Source organism: Apteryx rowi, unplaced genomic scaffold (assembly GCF_003343035.1).
Source record: "Apteryx rowi isolate R43461 unplaced genomic scaffold, aptRow1 scaffold_165, whole genome shotgun sequence".
Lineage (NCBI taxonomy): Eukaryota > Metazoa > Chordata > Aves > Apterygiformes > Apterygidae > Apteryx > Apteryx rowi.
Window position 1 is genome coordinate 1,521,388 of NW_020447919.1, and position 22,701 is coordinate 1,544,088.

The following is a 22,701-nucleotide window of genomic DNA, read 5'->3' on the forward strand; positions in this document are numbered from 1 at the left end:
TCCTCATAGATGCTTATTTTCTTGCCTCTCTAGACCTGGCTTGTGTGTGATAAAGAAAGAGGAAGAGACCCCCACCCAAGCTATTATTTCTTGTTTCTTTTCTGCTTGTAGATCTTTTGTTCACTGAATCTTTCCCAGGTTTGGGGTTTTTTTTAAACATCTGGAGTCTTTTTTCTTTTCCTCCTATTGGTAATTTCTGCCAGGTTTTCATTTTGACACTTCCTGTTACTTTTCTTTGATTTCCATTCTCTATCTCTGATTTATGATCCTTCTCTCTGGTGAGCCAATGAACAGAAACTAGAATCCAAGTGCATCCTGTTCTGTATATCTTGTAATATTATTACACAGTTGTTTTCCTTTAAGTCAGTGATTTATGCCAGAAGACTTCACTCTCCTTGTAAAATGCACTGCAAGGCTGATAAGTTAAAAGTGCTCAAAACTCTCAGCCAAAGTTTGTCAGAAAAATACTGTGACTTTATGTAGCTGCAAGGAAGTTTTTATCTGTGGTTGGGATTTCCAGATTCTCAGTGTCTCAAGGGTGACTTACTCATAAAAACTGTGTCAACACTGGATAATCAAACTGTAGGTAATTAAACCTGTGTTATCTGTGCATCAGCTGCACAGTGTGTCTGTGTTCTTCATGTTGCATCAGGTGTAGTTGTGGCACACATCTGTTCTTAGGCTGGATCTTACTGCAGTTATGACCCTTTAGTTAACTGACTACCCCAGAGCATCTTGATCAGCTCCCATGAGCTCTGATACGTGGGTGTTTTCAGGGACCCACGGAATCAAATTCAGTGAAAGAAACTCTCRTAAATTGTCAGGCTTCCATGCCATTCTTCAGATAACTTTCTCAAAATGGATGCCAGAATGAACCCTTAGCTTGGCAAGAACTGTTGGAAGCTGGTACAAAGTACAGAAGGCAATTCTGGCATTATCTGTAGCACTGAAGAGCTCCACTGCTACTGCACTGATCATGTACTCTATGTACGCTCCCTGAGAGTAGCTGGATAAATACTGTCCTTGAAACCCCCATGGTGAAGGGTCTTGTCCCAGCCTGAACCCTGATGTATATGGTCACTGCCTGCTACTTTAGACAGGCTGCAGTGACTGAAAGATTTGCCCAACTGAGATTCTTGTGGCTCAGAGATGGGCATATTTTACCATTGCAAGTCCAGAAAATGAGGCTGCAGCAGAGAGAGGTGATTAACCTGTGGAATGCGCTGACGTGGGACAGGTGCCAGACTGTGGCGTATTTATTAAGGAAGTTCAAAATGAGTGCAGGGCAATTGGTTTGTTTAGCAGTGCGTAAGTAATGGGCAAAGTTATCTGGCAAAAAGGCAGCTGAGGTTGTTGAGACAAATCTGAGAAAAAAATTGGCAGGGTGACAGACCACTTGATGGAGGTGYAAGCCTTGGAAGATCATGGCACACGCATACAGAGGGTAGTTAAATACAGTTTGACAGTTTTTATTCAGTGGCCTAAATTTGGAAAAGCCAGGTATGTCAAACCTGATTCACTCATTTGCTTATGTGCAGAAGTTAGTAGGAACAATGCTGGGGGGAGTAAACTACTGAAGACAGGTTACTGAACTGCTAAGACTGAGGGAAGCAATAGCTTTCTTTTACTTTCTAAAAATCCAGCATGCAAAAAAAAAAGTCCCGTGCTTGTAAATGCTCCTCCCAGAGGTTAACAATCTACATAATACCCACAGTTTACCTATTGTAAATTAAATTCAGCTGTACTAAAACTCTTTTTTACAAACATTGGTATCATCAAATCCCTTCAAGAGCAAGTAAATTAGCATTGAACAATGAAAATTCTGAGAAAGGACAGATGAGATAGGCTGGAACCATTTTGTGGCAGCTTTGAAACTCAGAGCCTGCTTGTCTCTGGACAAAATAAGATTAATGAGTTCAAGACAGTCTGCAGAGAGATGGGGTGGCAGAAGAACAGAATAGACAAAACACAGCTTTCATTTATTGCATTGACTCTCTTGCTGAAGATAGATAATTTCTTCCATAGTAGGAGAAACACCTACACAGTTGGTTGTTGTTCTTGTTTTTTGAAGTCCAAGATGTGGAAAGTTTGTTCCAACATCAGCTTTCTTGACACATTTTAGAAGACTTTTGGTCATGGCTCACAGCCATGCTGCTAGTGTGACAGCCTTGCCCAGCTAAGGCAAATTGTTACTAAGTAGAGAGAAAAAGATGTCTTGGGCAAAGCAAGAATAAGCAGAGAATGAAAAAGCAGTCTGAAGGAAGAGAGCAGCTCAAATTTCACTTTATGACCTCAAATATGTGAGGTTTTGCTGAAATTTCTAGAAAGGATGGTGTAATTCAGTCTTTCATTTGATCTCAAGAAGGAACCTTGACTGAATTGGGACAAAAGATACTGCAGCAGGTGTGTTGGTACCTGTTAAGAGAAAGACCATTTCTTTCGGCTCAGTCCTTCTCTCAGCATCCTCTTCCTTACCCCCCAAAGAGTTGGGTTTTTTGTTTGTTTGTTTGTTTTTGAAAAAGAATGCAAAAGTTATGATGGATGGGAAACCGTGTGCATCCCTAAGCCTGTCTGCCAGTCAGGACTTGCTCTGACACATGACTTCTGCTAATTTCTGGTTCTGTTCTTTTGTCACACTGGGTAATAACAGGAAGGCTTTTTTCTTTTTTTTCCCCTCTTTTAGCAAAAGCATGGAGTGAAAGCAAGCTCAGGACAGCCAAACCTGAGATATTTAGAGCTTTATGACTCAAAAAATGAGTTTAAATACCACCTCAAAAATAAACAACCTCCTTCTCCCCACTTAAGAGACCTCAGTTGTTTAACTGTGGCTCTAGTGATGCATCCTATTTGCCTATTGTAGTAGTCAATGATAAATACATATCCTCTGTACAGGAAGCGAGATTATCTTTATTATATCACACAGGTACTTCCTGAAAAATTTTACATGAGTTGTAACAGGTGTCATTCAAGGCAGTTTCACCCAAGTGCTAAGCCAGTTGCTCAATGGCATTGAACAAGTTGGGTAGGAAAGAGAGACCACGTGTATTAGTTTGTTACTTCTCCTTAGCACTCTCAAAAATTCCAGAATACATACACAGAGAAAGAAATTGTAAATCTGTAATTGAAAATACACTTCCCAGATTGGCATTTGTTTAACATAGTGATTTTTTGTTTGTTTGTTTAAAGATGTATGTGGAAGTGGTTTTGATACAGGGCAGTAGAAATTAAAGGGTTAACCACAGATTATTTATTTTTCTGTAAGACATTTTGTCAGAAAATCAATTGCATCCAGGTTTTCTGAATATTTTTACAATGCAATAATTCTTGTAAATTAGTTGGCAGATATATCAAGGGGTTCCAAATGATATCACAAAAATGTATCAGATTAGCTAAGAACTATAGCCAGATTTTTTTCAAAGGGCAGCAGATGAAAATAAGCATTAGTGCATTGAAAAAAGTAGTCCACAGAAAGTTTTAAAATAAAGTATTTGTCATTTTTATTAGTCTTCTTAAGGCTTTCCCTGAGCTACTCTATTTTGATGAGCTAATGATTCTTAAACATTGAGTTCTTAAAAAAACAAAACACTAGTTTCTTAGTCACTTTAAGAACTTACTTTTATGCCTACAGAAATCACAGTGAAGCAACTTCAAAAATAACAAGTCCAGATCTGTAAGTTTCAGTAGCCCCTAAAGTGTCATCAAACTTTATCTCGGGACATAGATTTCTAGGGCAATATCCAGCCTGTACCTCACAGTCCCCTGATGGTATGCATATTTAGCTGTCACCAGTTGTGACAGGCACTTGAGCAAAATACAACAACCTTTGTAGGAATTTCTCCTGCAGCAAAGTGAAAGCAGCCTTCCTTTGAAGGCTGTGGAAACCCATCCTTCCTGTGCTGATGATGAAGCTCTGCATCCTTTGATGTTGGAGAAGGAAGTGTGAGTATAACAAATAGCTCAGAAATCCTGATCCAGACATTCTGGGTTCACCTGGGGGGGGGGGCATTAGAGTTGTCCAATAAAACCAGAAGTATCACAAAAATAACAAGTCCCTGCCTGAAGGCTTGATTCTCACATCATATGCAACCCCCTTTCATTAGACAACACCCTGGTGTAAACCTAGAACTAACCATTGCTACAAGTAGTTACTGTGCCAATGCTTGCATGTGGGCTACTGCAAGTGACACGCATGGTAAGAGGCTCCCTAATGAAARTACATTTAGATTGCTTCTTCCCTTGGAGTAGGCTATGCAAATAATTTTCCTTGATTGCCTGAGGAGTAGAAGAGGCTTGACACAGCTTTAAGATAAAAATCTCCAAAGACGCGATCTTTTTAATCTAACTTGGTAAAAGCTTTATCACTCAAAACTGGACTTTTCTCTTTATTTAGAAGGGGAATTTGAATAGTGTGCCTTATTTTATCTTGTAAAAATGTCTCAAGTTCAGTTCCTTTTCATTAATGGAAGGCACCACTGCAGCCTATGGGTACATTGTTAATAATGTTGAAGATGAAATAAAATAGGTCACATCAGAAAAACAGAGGTCCTGGGAGATGCCTAGCTATAGTATTGAGCATAAAAATATCACAGATAATGTTTGGGGAAGATGTTCCAACATTTACATTTTTAAACAAGGCATGAAGATGCTACTAGTACTGTTTCTGGCCTGCCTCAAATACCTGAGGCATCCTTTCCAGAGTTAAAGAGGTGGATTCAGTTCTCATCTGGAATTCTTTCCAAGCTCCGTGGTTGTATAGCATAACGAGGAGACTAGCACATGTACCAGGAGTGACACAATCTTTCAGCTGTTTCTCTGGATAGGCAGTAAATCTAATTCTTGGAGGTTTCTGGATAAACAGAAGCTGTTATCCATTTGCTGTCTGATCTGATTTCTTTCTAGTTAATTTTGCATAATTAGTTAGAGGGCTTAATTTTTTTTTTTAATGGTAAATGCCATAGGCTTGGGATTATTTCATATAACACAGACTGTACATTAAAACGCATCTAATAATGTGAAGAGATAAGTATAACATGTGCCCAGCATTAGTAGATGTCTCAAATGACAGATCTCTTTCTGTATTTAAAATGCTCGTTTTCTAAGAGTTAAGCATTTCAAAACAACAGCGTGTGGTTCACTGGTGCCGTAAAGTGGACCTCAGACTTTGGGAGGTTCCAGTCCCCAGACCCTCCTATGGTTTTGATTAAGTATCTCTACCTTCTCTGCTGCGTTTTCCCCCCTTGAATTTGTACTCAATGCTCTCACCATTTGTTTTTGCGTGGAATTGTTCACTTTTTGATGTATTTCCTATTAAAATGTAGTAGTAGACCACAGGAGAGGGTAAGGCTGCATTTATGCTGTATTTGTGTTTTAAATTCTGCTTTAGTTCTACTCAGAGTAAACATCGGTCTTCATTTTGAAATATTGTGTATTTTTAATTCAGACTTCCTTTTGTAAAAGCTAAGCCTTTTGTAAAAGCTAAGCTAAAACAGCAAGAATACTGTCCCACAGTTCAAGGAGGAACACTGTTAGTCTGGCCAAGTAGCTATCAAAAATATGCAGGAAATACAACATAAATTTATTTTTCTCCAAATGTTTTCTACAGACAAGATCCCAGACTATTAGATTAACTCCAGGGACTACAAAGGCAATAACCTGAGCTAGAAGTCCCAGGACGGTAGCCAGGTTTCATGTGATCTTCAGGGATAGGAACAAAAAACCCTACCAAAAATAATAACTTCCATTTCACTATTCAAAATGCTGAACTCCACTGTCAGCTAGATTTTAAAGCCTACTGAGAAGCAATAAAAGTAACTTCTTCTATCTGCAAGGTCATAAAACTGATGAGCATTAAGAACTAAGTCTCATCCAGATCTATTTGTAAAATTAATTTACATATTTTCAAGAATGAAAATTAGTTTATGGGGATCTAGACCAGGGGAAAAACGTACAAGTTACAGTATCTATTTCCTCCTTTTCAATCACCAAAATGTTAAGGCCAGTGAATCTTTAAAAAAAAATTATGAGCTTCAGCCAGTCTCCTGCCTGGAGCTTGACTCCCCGTCTAAAATAGGAGCTAAACATGGTTTGTGACCTCACATACAGGATGTACTTTTATCCCCAAATACAAAATTAAAGAAAAYCCATAAGAGAATCCCCTTTGAACTTCTATTATTATCATTAAAAATTCTTTCCTTTAGTATACTGCCTATCTTCTCTCATAGACCAGAGTAGGCACCCTTTGATTAACTGGATCCTGTTCTACATGTACATTCAGTTTTTGTTAGGGTGAAGCTTCTTCAAGTGGAAAACACGAGGAAAATGAAAGACAGGTATTTTCTCTGGTCCTTTTGGCATCTAGGTGTTTTTTCCCCAAATATCAAGCAAATTGTCTTACAGAAAGCTCTGTAAGATTATGGTTCCTTAATAAAATACTTTATGCAAAATATTTTTATTTTTAATTTAATATAAGCTTTCTGTTTCCATTACGTCTGGCTGGATACCACTTTCAAGCCCTCAAATAGCCCTGGATAAATTTCTAGGGCACTCTTCTCTTCTAAATCTCTTCTGGGCACAAGCATGAATAGATTTCTTTCTGCTAATGAGTAAAACCATTGATCTCTACTTCCTGCCGCTTCAAATTCAAGCTGGATGCTGAAGGAAGAAGAAAACTGATTGGCAGAGCTTGGAGAGGGAGCCAGGAGGAATGAGGAATGCCAGCTCACCCAGCAAAAAAACTCATGTGAAACAATTCCTGATCCAAGGAAACCAAACAAAAACTCTCACTATAACATCAATAACTGATAGAAACAAAAGCTGTTGTGCTTCTGCATGTATTCCTATTTAATGGATAACAACTAAAAAAAAAAAAAAGGAACCCCCAACTGTGACAGCACATGAACAACATCTCTTCATGAGGGAAATAAAGTACTGAATTAAAATTTATGGCTTCCCAGTAGCATTACATATCCCGGGAACAGTGAATGTTTTGTTCCTTCCCAAAATGACAAGTGTTAAGATCATAAAATCAAACTCAACTGGAGTAGCAAATTGATTTTAGATTATCTAGTTCTTCCAGGCTGTGTCATGCAGCACAGAATCAGTGGTTGGTTGCCTAGGGTAGCAAAATATTAGGAATAACACAGTATTTAGTGACTGTTGATTAGGAGTGTGCCTCTGAGAGGGGAGGTGTGTTCATGTGTTACTGTGCTTAGCGCAGCAGAAACCCTAGAATTGAGTCAGTCCTGAGTGTTGCATTTCTAGCCAACTTTCCAGCAGCAGTGAACTAACAGCATTTCCAAAGGTTAAGATTTCTGTAACTTTGCCAAATGGTAGGGTCGTGCCCTGTTTTTCTGCTAATACAATTTACTTCCATCATTTTTTTTCTCATGACCTTTCCACACTATTTGCCACCATCTTTTTATGCCTGTTCCGGTATTGCTATAGACTTTATACATACTGCTCCCATTATCAGCTTCATGTTTGTGTTTTGCTCTATCTGTGCAATTGAATGCTACAGAACTGCTGTAGCCATAGCAAATCTGCTTAAGCTGTAGTTGTTAATCACACAATAAACTAAGTAGCTTCATAACTTCAAGTGCATGCAAAGTTACCTACATGTCAAACATCTGCAGGCTTAAGTCCTGCTTTAATGGAGTATTATCATGGCAGTAACAAGCACATAAGCATAYGGAGATATTGCCCTGATGTTTACCCTTGCGATTTGGTGACAGGAGAGTTTGCCCTTTGCTCTGGCACACCTGGTTATGGCCAGAGACAGGGTAATGGTCTGGGTACATCACTGGTGTTATCCAAGATTGCATGTCTCTTATAAGTTTACTAGGTCTTTACTGTTGGAGGATATACAACAGGTGATTCTGAGCCACTGAAACTCTTCTTGCTGCATCTGAAACTTTTTCTTAACGATCTTTTTTTTTTTCCAAGTAAGATCTTTTAACCTCTTCCCTTTGGATGCTACATGTTATTACTGATACAGATAATGTGTCATGATGACGTCTTGGAGGCCGTGCAAGAGATCAGGGCTTTGCTATTTCTTGGCTCAGCGAAGCCATTTAGTAGCAAGTACAGCAGAGAGGACAGATCAGGTATTTACTAAAAACAGATACTATACACTTGAGCTTAGCTGAAAGAAAAGACACAAATAAGGGATTATCCCTGCCCCAAGATGTCACTCTCCTATGCAGGTATCTCTGAAGAGTAATAATGGCCAGCATTTACTGTACTCGTGTTGTTGTTGGACTCTATTATTCCCTCGTTCTCAGAGAAGTAGGTCTTCAAAACCGTAATTCTGGTGTGACTGTTTTGTCTAATTAGAAGTCCATCTTGTTTATATTTTCCACGTGAGCCCAAGCCATTTTTTGTAGCCCAACAGAGTTTGCAAACTGCACTAGCAGAGGAATTGATCCTGTGAGCAGGAGTTGGCCCACAAGCTCCAGAGAAGCCCTCAGGCACACTGAGTTGCTGGCAACACTCTCCAGGAGAGACTTATGGAGGAGAGCACTACTGTATAGTTTTGAAATCCACAAGCACTTACCCCAGCCATGGGATTTGTGCTTGTTTCCAGACCCTTGGCTTCCACAGGCCATTTCTGGAGACTGCAGTTCTGCACGTGGCTGAGTTTGCTGCACATAAATGCACCAGGTGCAGCTTTAATGAGTTAGTGAAACAGTAACACTCTACTGCACATGCTCATTACTTGATTTCCAAATCCTTGTAACTAAGTCAACAACAAAAATTCCCTTCAGGACCTGGCCCTGCACAGTACTCAGTGCAATCCCATAGCAAATATCAATGTTTGAGACTGCCTTTTTCCTTTGAAGTCCTGTTTGAGGGGTGAGGGAAAGGAGGGAAAAGGCCTAAGTATATTTTCATAATGAGGAAAGGACATTTTTTTACTTCCCACTGACTCAGTAATGGCTGAACTTTGCTTGCTTTATTCTTTTTAATGAAATGTTCCAAAATAAACAAAACCACACAGTCCCAAGCAGCCACGATGCCTGGAAATCTGGAATCAAGAGGTGACGGTTTCATAAAGTTAGTGACTGAAAGTGAGGCTATAATCAAAGCCATTTCCCTATCTTGACCTTTGTTCTCACTCTAGCTTTTCATACAAACTGCTGCCTAAATAACTTATGCAAAGCCAACATGAAAAGAGGCAACAGAAGGAGAAGGCCATGTTGGCAAAAAAGGTGTATTTCAGCTATCCGAGCAGTTGAGGGAGAGGAGCTCTGCAGACACGCTATGCAAGGTAACGAGTGCTGGGGAGAAAGCTGACAAATTCTGACTGACAGATTATATGGTGGGGCAGAGAGGAGGCCAACAGCGAGCAGGTGGGAGGCTGGAGGAATTCATTGAAGAGCTGTGAGACAGGCAAGCTTCCTGAAGAAGTAGGAGGGAAAGCAGTTTTGAGCTGAATCCTGTAATGAATGGGGGAGTTGCCTGAAATGTGCTAGTCATGAGGTAAGAGACAACAGTCTTTCTGCTGCAGCGCAGAACTGTGGAGCCCTCGGAGACCTGGAAAAATCCAGAGGAGATGCGGTGATAGAGCTTAGGAAGGGCAGAAGGGAGCCAGCAGTCTGTGCAGAGCTGCTGTGCAGTGATCGGCTGCAGGAGGAGAGGGAGCAAATGGGAAAAACAAACGGAGGCTAAAAGTGAGGGAGGGAGTTCATGGGAGACCTCATCTGAGGAGGGCTGCGTGGAGGATGCACCTCTGAGACCAGAGGAACGTGCCTCTCTCTAGGACTTGAAGCTGAATACAGATGAGATGAAGGTGGGTGTCCCTTCAAGGTGGCAGCAAGGCAAGAAGAAGTCATTGCCTTTGCGGGAGTAGGCGCTCCGGCWTTTAACAAATCTGTGAATGGCTCATTCACACTCCCGGCACTCACAGCATGAGTTCCCAAAAGATCTGCAGCTTTACACCAGGATGCCTGAATGGGCATTAAGGACTTTAACTTACCAGCCCTGGGCTGTTGTGCCCACCTCAGTACTCTGCAAGTGACGTTGCTGCTGCAGTAGCTTGGTACCCCCAAAGGCTGCCTGCTCCTCCTCAGGAACCCATTCCTGTCCCCTCCTCTAGCCCCCTCCCACATCCCCTCCTGCTTTTAAACCCCAGCTCCCTGCAGGACCGTCTTGCTGAGCTGCTGGCACTGGATCCCTGTGTAAACCCACCGATCGGGCTGTGTCCAACATGTCCCACCTGCGCATGGGTACAGGGCAGCCGCGCGCTCAGGGCGGCTTGCTGGCAGCAGCTATCTTCGAGCTGCTTTTCAGACTCAGGCTTGGGACCTGTATTTTAGCTCTAAGATAAGCATTTTGAAATCTGTCTTCTTTTTCCACAATGCTGACATGAGGTGTTTTTAATCATCTCGGGGAAGCTTTCTTTGGACAGGCCTATTTGTTCACTCTTCCTCTTGTATAGTCAGTCTATTTTTCTTGAAGAGCTGGCCTGTAAAGCAGCTATTAGGGGTTTACTGTATATCATTATCAAGAAAAATAAATTCCATCCCTGAAAAAAAATTAAATCCCTAGTTACAACCTTGTTTTGCAAATAACTTTATAGAAGTGAAATATTCTGTACAGCTGACCGCCCAAACCTGTTGGAAAATGCTTACTCCAAATACAAATTTAAGCATATTTTAGTCCTAAAATGTTTTAAGTGATGGCTTGGGCAAGGAAAAAAGTTCTTCCTGTAGGGAGACTATAGCAGTGTTGGTATGGTGGGGAGAAGAATGGCTTCTCTGTTTTTCAGAATGATATATTTTTGAATTATCCATGTATGGTATACGCAGAGACAAGCAAGACCTGTTTTCTGCTAGATTTCTCTCTATTTTACACACACACACACACACACACACACACACACTTATATCGAGGAAGAAAGTGATGAGGAGAGAGAACAGCAGTGATTGCTACACCTACTGATTTTATTACTGGTTTTGCTGTGCAGACTCCTAAACCACGTGGGTGTTGATGGTTGACTTTAAGAGACTTAATGAAGGTTACCATTGGAAATTTTGACATTCATGATGATAAATGTGCTATTCACTTAGAGGAATTCAGTTATCTTCAACAGTTATAGCTGACTATAACAAAATTTTAATTTTTCTCTGCTTTGTTCTTCGATATATTTTGCATTATCCATTCAGAACTAATGCCTCTATTTTTCAGATGGCTACAATTTAATTGCTTTCTTACTGACAAGGGGAAAAGAGGTATCTTTCTTAAGTACTCCTCAAAAGGAACAGAAAAGCAACACCAGTGTAAGTACTGAAAACAGACCCCTCAGTATTTACATTTTATTACTATTCAAAAGGAAACAGGCGGCGGGAAGGACTGGATCTAGTCAGACTATCATTTTACGTCTTTTGTCTGAGGCATCTCTCATTCACTGAGAATATATTCCCAGACTTTCAAAAGGCCRCTCCTCAGCCCAGAAAATGAAGCAAGTCCATAAGAACACCTGGCTCTTTTTAAGGACCTCTGCATTTTCCTGTCTGTATCAGCTGCAGCCCATCTACCTTTCTTCCTGGGATGCTCTTACCCTGGTAACTACTGATGCAACCTTTCATAAAAATGTTATTTCCTCTCAATTCTTGCATGCTTCGGTCATCAGTGAAATCAGTCAGAACTAGGGGCACTGAATGTATTGGCTCTGATTTTATCCTTGGTTTCATTGAAATACCAAGGCATTTTACATCTCAGGCTTTCCACAAATGCTTGGAGAAGAACAGCCTGGGTTGCACTTGCATTATGGTTTAAACATTTCCTTCACTATGACAACAATTAGAGCACTATTTTCTATTTAGCTGTAAGCTCAAGCTATGAATAACAACAGAGAGGTCTCAGCAGCCTCCTGCTCTCTGAGCAAATCCCCGTGAGCTCGGCAGCTCGTGGGAACAATACTCACAGTGCTGCTCCAAAATGTCATTTTGCACAAATGTTCTTGCGACAGTATTTCTCAACCTGTGCTCTGGGGACCAGTTGTGGTCTGAAACGTTTCAGAAAGCAGTTTGTGAGATCACTCTAAAACAAAACAACTCTCCCTGCGATTTTCCCCCTCTTCCAAAATACCCAAACCCATACACACGTCGTCACAACTTTCAAAGGGTGGCCTAATTTTTAGTTGATTATTGATGAAGACTATTGCATTAAGATTGCTCGAGTAGCTTGCAGCTTATTCCTCCAAAATGCTCAGGGATCTTCAGATTGAAAAGTATGGAGAAATACAACATTGGAGAAATGTGTCCACTATTTTATTTGTTGTGGAAGACACAAAATATCTGCCTCATGAATTCTCTGTACTCCTCTTTAGAGCCTGCATATGACTTCCATCTTCCACCACATACTTAATACTCATGAATGAAGCATACTAGATGTGGCAACGCTAGCAATAAAAAGCAGCAGCTTTATATTATTTTGCTCCRCTCCTTGTGTCTCCTGGACACCACCTTAGATCCTGCCGGAGTCCTTGTTACTGCTGTTGCAGTAGGCTGTGTTGGCTTTGCCAGTATAAACATTGCTCCTGGGATACTTCAGCTCCTGTATCGCCTTGCCTCAAATGCAAGGCTTTTCCATTCCTCCTCCATTCCTCCGTTATATGGCGAGGGGGTGCTTCCCGGTGTGCACAGAAGTTTACATTGCAGCTTTATATTTACAAGCCAGGGCTGAGTGTAACAGCTAAATCAGGTTATGGCACAGAAGACTCAGAGAGACCTCCACAGCCAGAGGCTCCTGTGCTAGTGCAGGCAAACAGATCATACATTTTGCAAGCTCCATCTTAAAACTGGTTAGGTTTCTTGCTCTCACTGTTTCTACTGGAAAGCACATGGGAGCTTTGTTCCAAAGCTTGCTTCTACCAGCGGCTGGAAGCTTTCTAATTCCAGACACATTTTTATGGTAAATATAAACCTATTTATTCTTGTGCTAATACTGCCCTTTATCTTAGGGAATTGTTTGTACTGCAGCCACACCACAGGCCCTACCCAGCACTCACCAAATGCTGCAAATGAAGCTGATCTAAAAAACTTCAGGCTGAGGCTCCAAACAGAAGATGGCAAAACACAGATGTGTGGAGAGGAGTCAAACTTGCATCTTGCCTGCTCATAGCTCTGATGCCCCTTTCATTACAGGTAATATGGAAATACCCCAGAGCCTGCTGTGGAAGGCAAAAGGGCAGAATGGGAGAGAGCCAACAGGAGTCGTGGCTCCAGAGGGGAAGAGAATTGTTTTTATGGCTGTGCCAACTTCACCTGAATTCGCTTAGGTAAAAGGAACCAAAATATTGTCATACTCCCAGCATGCGGGGATTTGGGATTGCTCTCATCGGTACCCTGGCAGAGCCTTTGGTAGCACCAGGCACAAGGCTGGGGCTGAACGCCTCCCAGTAATCCCATGGCTCAGCCCACGCTCGCTTCGAGGGTTYGCTGCAGCTTGGGCTTCCCTTGGGGCTTCTGCAATTTGTGAACACTAATGTTTGCTGAAATATGCTCTTGCACTGTGAAAACTGTTCCTACCATGTTTTAGCACAACTGTGTTTTTGCAGGTTTCTGTTTAGATCATCTTAAACACTGCTTAACTACAGCATGAGTTGCACCTATTACCCTATTTTGTGCCATCTTAACTAGCTCTGCTAACGGCTTGGTATGTTTAAAGCCACCATTTAGCATAACAAAACAAATTAACATAGGCTTGAGTTTTGGCCAGCCAGACTTGATACATTTTTAAGCTATGATTTCATTTTGGCCAATGATTAATGATGACACATTTTAAAGCTATGATTTTGTTTTACGTTTGAAGCATTATTTATGCATAGCAGATAAGTATTTTCTCCACTCCTAATGACATTTACTGCATGTTGCACAGCTTGCAGTCTCCAAGAAAGAAAGAAAGAAAGAAAGAAAGAGGCAGCCTGAGCACTGAGTGGCATGGCACTAATGGACACATGATAGGGCTAGTAGAATACTAATCTAGTCAAAGGCCACACAAGGACCCAGTTAACCAAACATAGCCACAAACACTTTTCCCCGCAAGTGACACTCTTTCAAGCAGGCGAACAACCTGATCTCAGGCACAGCTTGCAGCTCTGCTTGCTTTTCTGTTGTAAGATCCTGTTCTGAGTTGATCATAAAACTCTGCCAGACTTCTACCATCTGAGCTGAAATTTTCCATATGAGGCAGACACCTCAGACTGCTGCTGCTGGTTATTTATAATCAGTAAGTTTAACAATATGGTTTAACTTCTTCAAAGAAAAATGTAGCGGAAACTGTTTATTTCTTAACAAAACAACAGCACTGAATTTATTTATCTTTTTTTATGTAGGAGGAAAGAAGCATTTTCATTTCCACGCAAGGGTGAGCACCTTCATTTTTGAGGGGGTGCTGTGAAAGCTGTAGCTTGCCAGGGAGCTGTCATGCTGGCCTGGAGATGTGCTAAACCTTTTCAGAGCCGCCCCTGGCACTGACTAAATAGGGACACACTCACATTTGGCCACTAAGGTCTCCAGAGAAGTTACCTGCAGGGGCTGAGGCCACTTCACTTCTCTTGGACACTTACTGCCACTACGACTTGGAAACATCTCCCAGGCTGTCAGTGGATCCCCTCCCACCCCAAAACCCATTCGCCAGGTGGAAGGCAGGACAAAACTTGACTAACATGGCATCTTCAACTTCACATGAAGGTTTTGACCACCAGAGAGGCAGGAGGGAGCAGCACATACCCCGAACGCGCCAGGGCGGTAGGAAGCCCTTGGCGGTGCAGCGCCAAGCCCGGGTGCTGCCAGGTGCCAAAGGGCCCCCCGGTTTAGCGGGTGGCCGGGGCAGTGCGACCGGCCCCATCTAGGCTTCAGGCAGCGGCCGTGGGAGCAGCATGGGTCGCCCGGTGCTGGCAGCGAAGCCGATGTGAGCCCGCTCCGAGCGCGGTGCCGAATAACAACTCCTGCAGGCTGCTCAGCTGGCAGAGCTGTGCAGGGGGGTGTCAGGCAGCGGGGGGCAATGCCGCACTTCACTTTGCACGGCTTTTGCAAAATTAAAGTTCGTCCATGCCGTGAGGATCTAGGTAAAGTATCTGGTAACTGCACGTCTGGGATTCTTTTGCAGTTTGTGCTCAGGGCTTGTTTCACGTAAGGGTGATGGCGAAAGGCGCAGCTCAGTCCAACGTCTGCACCATCACGTGGGGCACAGGGGGTGACATCGAGACCCCTCTGGGGGAAAGCTGCTGCACGAATTCCCTCTCCCTCCTTTTCCTTCGCTTTCCAAGGTGCCTCACCTGGTCACTCACAGTTGAAGAACGAGGCAGCGTAACGCACAGGAAAGTAAGAGTCTCTGTATCTCCGGCACAACCTGCCCTTTTCAAGTTTGAATGGAAAAGAAGACTAAAGTCTGCAGCGTGCTTTAGCAAACAACAAATGGCATAACAACAAATGCAGCAACGAAGAATGYCAAGGTTGTCATCCCCCGTCCGCGGTTTGGATGGATTTCACCACCGGAGGAAGGTTTTCAGCGCTCGAGGCAGACCCTCGCGCAGGAAGCAGGTGGTTTGCTTTACCACGTGGCAGGCATGGTGGCGAGGGAGCGAGCCCTGTGCAGCCGTCCAAACTGCGGCAGATGGTCTGCAGCTCGCTCTGCTCCGCTCAAGGATATTTTTCATGTTATGTGTGGAAAAGAGCAGTAACCCTTGTTTGTTATATGAGGCCTTGTAGAACTTTGTTTGGAAAGCAGCCACTTTTAAGATTAAAAAAAAAAAAAAAGCCATTAAAAATATGAGTCACCGTAATCACATTCAAAGTGCTCCAGCATGGGCTTTTATTTGCAAAGGTTTCACTATTCAAAGCAGCTTTTTATTTTTTCATGCAGAATTCCACCACAAATTACCTCAGGTTAATTGAGGTGAAATTACTGATCTGCTCATTTTAAATTATTAAGAAAACCAAAAAAGCCTCAAGATGCTGAATTTAAACTATTGGTGCTGCAAGGGCACCAGCAGAATAAGCAGCCCTGCTCTGTTGTGCGACATGTGACTAGGGAATCCAAACGCAACACAAATTTTTCTTCAACACAAATGCACTTTTGTGCACCAGAACCTCGCTCCCAGAAAGGGAGGGGGGAGACTCGTGCCCTGTGCTGGCAGCCAGAAGCAGGACCAAACCTCCCGCTTCCCTCTGCCATGCCRGGGGAGCCTGAGGCGCCTCAAAGTGGAAACAGCCACAGCCGGAGCGAGCTGTCCATCACCTGAACTAGCCAAGCACCGGGATGGCACTGGCAGCCCGCTGGTCTCGGGGATCTGGCGCCCGGTTTAGCATTAGCGGGCACCCCTGGCCTCTCAGGGGTGAGACGCCAGAGCCCTTTTTTTCAAAACCGAAACAAAGAGGTTCTGTTTGCTTCTGAAAGGCAGCTGGAGGGGGAGTCCTTTGCATCCAGCAGTTCAGTGAGGAAACTATTCACCCAGGACACGGGAGAGCTGGTTTCAACTTTACTGCCTGCTGGAGGGAGTTCAGACTTACCGTCCCACCTTGAAAAAATACCCTAACCATGAGACTGTGAGCTACGAGGAAAGGAGAGAGCAGAAGCCCTTGTTGTACATCACGAACTAAAGAGCCGGTTCCCTCTGGCGCCCTGTTACCACCCCTGCGGCGAGAGCGGTTTATCTGCGAGGCGGATCTGGTGGCTTCCAGCTCCTCCTCCCAGAGTCTTTTTACCCACTGCACCTTGCGCGCTCCTCCGAGGAATCGCCCTCCTCTCCAGGCCTGGGTGGCTCCTGTACTGCTGGGGCACTGAGAAAAAAAGGTGCCTCTGTAAGGTTGCCTACTGCTGCGAGGTATTTTAAAAGAAGAAATACCTATCACAACATTTGTGCAAGCCCCTGGGCCAGTGAGAGGCGTTTTCAACATAAGGTGTTGTGCTGGGCCCCCAGGGATCACAGCGGAGGGCACCTCCTCTTTGGACCATGATCAAGCTCAGGAAGGAGTCAGAAGTCAACTTGCTCAAAATTATCTAGGCTGATGCACCCTGGGCATGCACCACCACCGCCGTTAAATTACAGTGGTGAAACAGAAAGCTTAGGCAGCTCCCAGGAGAGGTGGCAGCTGAGCAAGGGTTCAGGGTTGCAGCTTGGGAAACGGGGGCATCCAGGCACTGAAATCACCGTGGTTTAGGTCTGGACAAGGCCTGTGCTACCTCTTCAGCCACATTAGGAACTGGTTTTTACTCTGCATTTGGCACTGAAGCCAACTGTAGACACTGAGAAAATGGGGAGAGAGCAGAAAATAACCGCAGAAAATAATTTGAGGGCTGAGAAAAATGTCTGATGGTGAGAGACTTAAAAGGCCAGTCTAGCTGGCTTAGCAAAAAGTCCAAGAAGTGATCTTACTGTGTTTTATTAGAGGACTTACCGAGTGCTTTAATTCACTGGTGAAAGACAAATAGCTGTAAGTTAAATTCAAGTAATTTAAAATAGGCATAAGTCAGAGCTGAGGAGCAAACAATGACTCACTACAACAAATTACTAATGGTAGATCCTCTATCTTACCTTGCGGGAAAGGACTGGATGCCTTTTCATGCAGATGGGCCAAGGTGTTTACGCGGAAGTGTTCGGAAAAGGTTCCCTGACCAGAGCTGTGCAAGAGACCCGGCAAAAGGACATCAAGCTGCCTTCCCATATTAGCCATCTATTATTGTCCACACTGCGCCAAATCCTAAAGTACATTCATGCACCTAGAATCCAGTCAGTGGATTTTCAGGACATGCCTGTTAGTTAACTATTAAATATTGCCTGGAAAAAATAAATACACGGGTAACTGCGATGCTTAGTAATATTAAATCATATTCCTCATCTCCTTTCCAGTGTAAAACACAGAACAGCTGTTTTTGGAAAACTGAATAGAGGCTAAAATACTTTGTCGTTGTAGTCTGTTGCCACATGATGTGTTCCCAGCAGTAACCGTCAGTGACAGGTAAGAAGTGTCTAAATATCAGCGTCTGTGTCATGCAAGTTTTCTTTCTTATTCTTGGCTGAGTGCTTTAGAGAGCATTAGGCAACATTCCGCTCTGGGCCTGGTACACATGCTATTGAAACTCAAGAACAACATTTTTAATTTTTTCAAATAGAGAGAAAAGTCCCGATCCATTGTTAATGCAAATCTGGATTTATGCCCACCAACTATCAAACGGAGACAAATGACAGTGCTGCTCTTTCAACCAACTTAATGGTTCTGGAAAGAGAACTGGCAGCAGACTCCAACAATTTCATCTAGGCAAGGCAGTGCCTAGTCCAAGAGTGGAAATCTCCAACTGGAGAGCTGGCAAGTGCATATTTGTGCTGGAGGCTTAAATCAATCATTTCCATTTTCCCCAATGTGACCTAGCAAAATACAAAAATTGGCTCTTTCGTCAGTGGGCACAGGCCACTTCTTATGTTCAAGGTATTAATGCTGTGGGCTACAGTGATACGTTAACTACATGTAAAACAGAGTTAAAACCACCTGTTTAATCATTCTTTTACAGTACCTCTAGTTTGAAAATTCAACAGTTGCCTTTGTCCGGAGGATCTTCGTTGTCCCTTGGACTCGTCCCTCTGTGCCCATGCAACACTCTCCTCCACCCAGGACATGTTCTTGGCTCTGCTGCAGAGCAGCAACCCCTCATCATCATCTTGTGAACTGACACATGCTCCCCTGGCACCCAAGACTGAGGCACTCAGCAGTCAAAATGCTACTGCAGATGTTATGCTCTCAGGTGCACTTTCTCTCTCAAAGACTTGGACAAACTCCAGGGGCCTACTTGCACAACTTGGATTTAGACTAAATAAGGCACCTACTCAGCAGCCACCTAACTCTTTATTTATGGTCTCACCTGCTGAATCTGGAAGTTCCTGAGCTGCCAATAATTCTGCTTCAGAGGATACCCCACACTGCGCTTGTTTACTATGGTGGGAATCAGGAAGTAAAGGGAACATCATCTGAGTCTTTGTAGGCTTGCACAACTTGCTTGTAGGGCAGTGCCATGTGCACACTTCCCAGGTCAAGAGAAATGCCATGGACATAATGTATCTTCTTATCAGAGTAAGTCTGTCCATTCTACCAGTCACACAGTCTAATTTCCACACAGAGAGGACCTGACAAGAGCCCTGCATGGGAGACAAAATACTCCAAAGAGACATCAGTCGGATGCTCAAGGTGTCCAGACCCTGGAGACTGGTTCAGCATGTTTCAGAAATATGTTTCTGTGCAGCCCAGGGGGCCAGACCAGGTACAAGTGCTCTGAGCAGATTTAATACACAACAAGAGGACAAAGAGCCTTTCTAAACAGTCGTGACTGCTCAGTATGTAGTGATATATCTGCCAGTGCTGCCCTCCTCTATGTTATAACTTAATGACTACTTTTGAACATGTCAGGTGCCTTCTAAACTTCTCTCAGCTTCAAAAGGTCAAAACATCTCCCATTTGCCAAGAGAGCATCTTACTTTCTTCTGTCCTTCTCTAAGCAGAAAAAGGCCATACTACATTTCTAAAAATTAAAAAAAAATCCCAACAAATTAAAAACACATACAAAAATAAATGTCATCACTATTTATTCACTGATGTCTCTGATTCTGTCCCAGATCCCAGGAACATTTCAAGCTCAGGAGTTCTCAAACTCCTGAGAATCCAGAGGACTAAATTTTTCTTTATTCTTTTCTCCTTGGTTGGCCTCAGGTTGTAAATCTTCCAGCTTGGCCCTCCAATAATAATTAAGGCAATTAGCCTGTATCTTCTTTGGACTAGTCATCAAGATGGTCCAGCTGATTTCTCCAAAGGCAGCAAAAATCCAAAACATTTAAATAAGAAAAAGGTTGAGCTTCAGAGGACAGTAACAAAAGTGCAAACAGGAAGGCAGGTCAGTCTAATCATCTGCACCTCAGGGTTATCACAGTCAACACTTGTCTCTGCAAGCAGCCAGCTTCCCTGCAAGAAGTGGGTTGGAAGGAGAGCTCACTCACAAGGGAAGACCACTTTGAGACCAGTGCAGAGGGCACTTGGTCCCAGTCCATCCTTCCAACACTGTTTATGCACTTCATAGCAAACAGTCATTGGAAAGAAAAAAAATCAGTCCTTAGAACAAGCTGTATCGTTAGACACATATCTGTGCTCCTAGCTGACCTTAGGATGTTCCTCATGCCACAGGCTGCCTATCTCTGTCACAGGTGGAGTCACCCAACTCTCACCATGCACAGCACGGCAAGTCTGACCCAGGGTTTTGCTTCAGAAGTCAGACACTTAAAACCTAAGCATTGCCAAAGTCTAATAACTGCTGCATTTGGGACATGCTGACACATGAGGAGTGAGCTTAGCAGGATGCTTGCTGTATGATGCGGCTCCTTAGGAGGGAGGGAGTTAATGTAATAGTTGCCCCTGCTAAAGGAGGGAGGTCTCACTCCCTCTCCTTGTTTTCTTCTGCTTCCCACCAAATGCTCCAGCCAGACCCTCCCATGGGCCAGCTCCACTCACTAACCTTCCAGAGCAAACCCAGGAAGAAAGAGAAAGCAGATGGTTTCTGCAGGGTTAGTGGGTTGAACTGGCTCACAGCTGTAGGCAGTGCAGGACCTCACAGCCAGGAGAAAGAGAGTGACATTTTCAGCAGCACTGAACTGTTCAAGCAGCTCATCAAGTTCATGAAACCAGAGCTTCAAAGGAGAGAAGCTCTTTGAACCACTCTTCAGAGAAGCCCCTATAAACTCTGACCTTTCTCCTATGGGTTTAGGTGAGCCAGGTCCCTTGCATACAAAACGTGAGCTGGGCCATAGTGAGGAGCAGGCAATAAGCCTGCCAGGTGAATGCCAGGCCCCTATCATTGGCAGATGTGGGAATCCAGTCCCAGATTAATTTATTTTTTGCCAGCTGAAACCATTTGGCAAAGGCAACCTGATATTTTTATGGCAAAAAGTAAATTGCCTAGCTCTCCTCCAAAGTTCCCATTTCCAGGCCCATGGCCAGTTAATACTTCATATTTTTCTGCAGCATGCATCAGCAGTGGAACAAGCACTAAATGAGTCTGGCTGGTTCTGGTCTAGCAAAATCCCAAACTGGAGTCTGCAGGGATCATGTGAGGTGCTGACTGTCCACCACACCTTCATTTATTTTTATTTCCTCAGATTCCATAGAGTATCTACTCTAGAAAGTTCAGTTTGCAGGTGCAAGTTTCACAGCTTATATCTGGTCCAGATTTTTGGTGTCAAGAAAAACACAGCAAGAAAAAAACTCACTATTGAAGAAAAGGGTTCCAGGGACATTTTTGTATTCCAGTGAAAAGGATTTTCTTTTAGCAACCATTTGTCTGTGGTGTTTGCAACCTAAATATTACAAGCACAATCTGAAAATGACATTGATTGATTAGAAATTGATTCTTAAAACAAAACATGTCCCCTTCTTTGCATAGCAATAATGAAATCTGATCGCAGAGTTTTCTGGCCCTGTAATATATTAATTGGAACGTGTCCACATCTCAAAATCAAGCTAAATGACAATTTTTAATTGCATATAATTCCTGCTGAAGTTTTGCTCCATAAATTAATTTAAATTACATTCAGGTTTACAGAAAACATTTTAACCCATATAATCTTTGTATAAACCCACTGGGAGAAAAAAGTGGCATTCAAGAAGAATTACAGTAGTTTAAAATAAATAATAGCTTTTGCCATAGATTTTTGCATGCAATTTCCTACTTTAAAGAGAAAATCCTATGCCTGGTAATCCTTATTGTCTCCTCCAGCCCTTCCAAATCATGGAAACAAATTTCAGAAAGATGCTCAAGACCAATAATTTAAAAAAGAAACAAGAACAAATCCTTTCATCCTCTTGTTTCCTAGGTCATAGAAAGAAAAACTATAAGCCTCCCATTTCCATCTTGAGCACACACTTTCACTTGAGAATTAGAAAGTGGCTTAAATCTGAGCTGCAAAAGAAAGATGGAGGCATGCCTTTATTCCCTGGAGAAAGCATACCAAAAAACTCTGCATTTTTTATTTTAAGCTTTAGAAACTTGAACTTCTGCTTCCCTTAAACTGCAAGAGGGGAGAGGAAGGCCATGACCAGGCAGCTGGTAAGGTGCAGACGCTGAATCTTGTCCTGTGCCAGCTGGAAAAGATCCAAGTCAAAAAACAAATTCACAACCCCACCAAGGCCTGCTATTGGGACACTGCTGCATAGGAAGAGCTACAGTTCTATGGATATTTCTTAGTATTTGAAACCAAACCATCTTACTGCTCTTTTGCTGCACTTACTTTAAAATGAAATAATTGCTTGAAAAACAAGGAGGTGTCATTTCATCATACCCCGCTGAAATGAAATACACACTGCACATGGCCTGTATCCATTACTGCAGATTAAGTCCAACCTAAAAGAAGTATTTTGTCCGAGACTTAAAGGCTAGTACTGAGCCCTTTTCCCGAGCACTTTTGCTCATTCCTGCAGCCAAGTGTGTGAGCTGGCACGCAGGCAGGGGCGCTCAGCGCGGTCCAGCAGGGCCAAGTGGACCCGGCATTAATGCCCAGAAGCAATTTCTTGCCGGAGGCTGGGGCCGAGGCACACGGAGGCCTCACTGCCTGCCAGACCGAAACACAGCTATTGCTGTGGTTCCCATCGCTGTCGGCTCTTCGAGTGCAGAGAAGCTACCATTTATGAAGGAAAATTTATACAGTTACCAAGACTTTGTGAT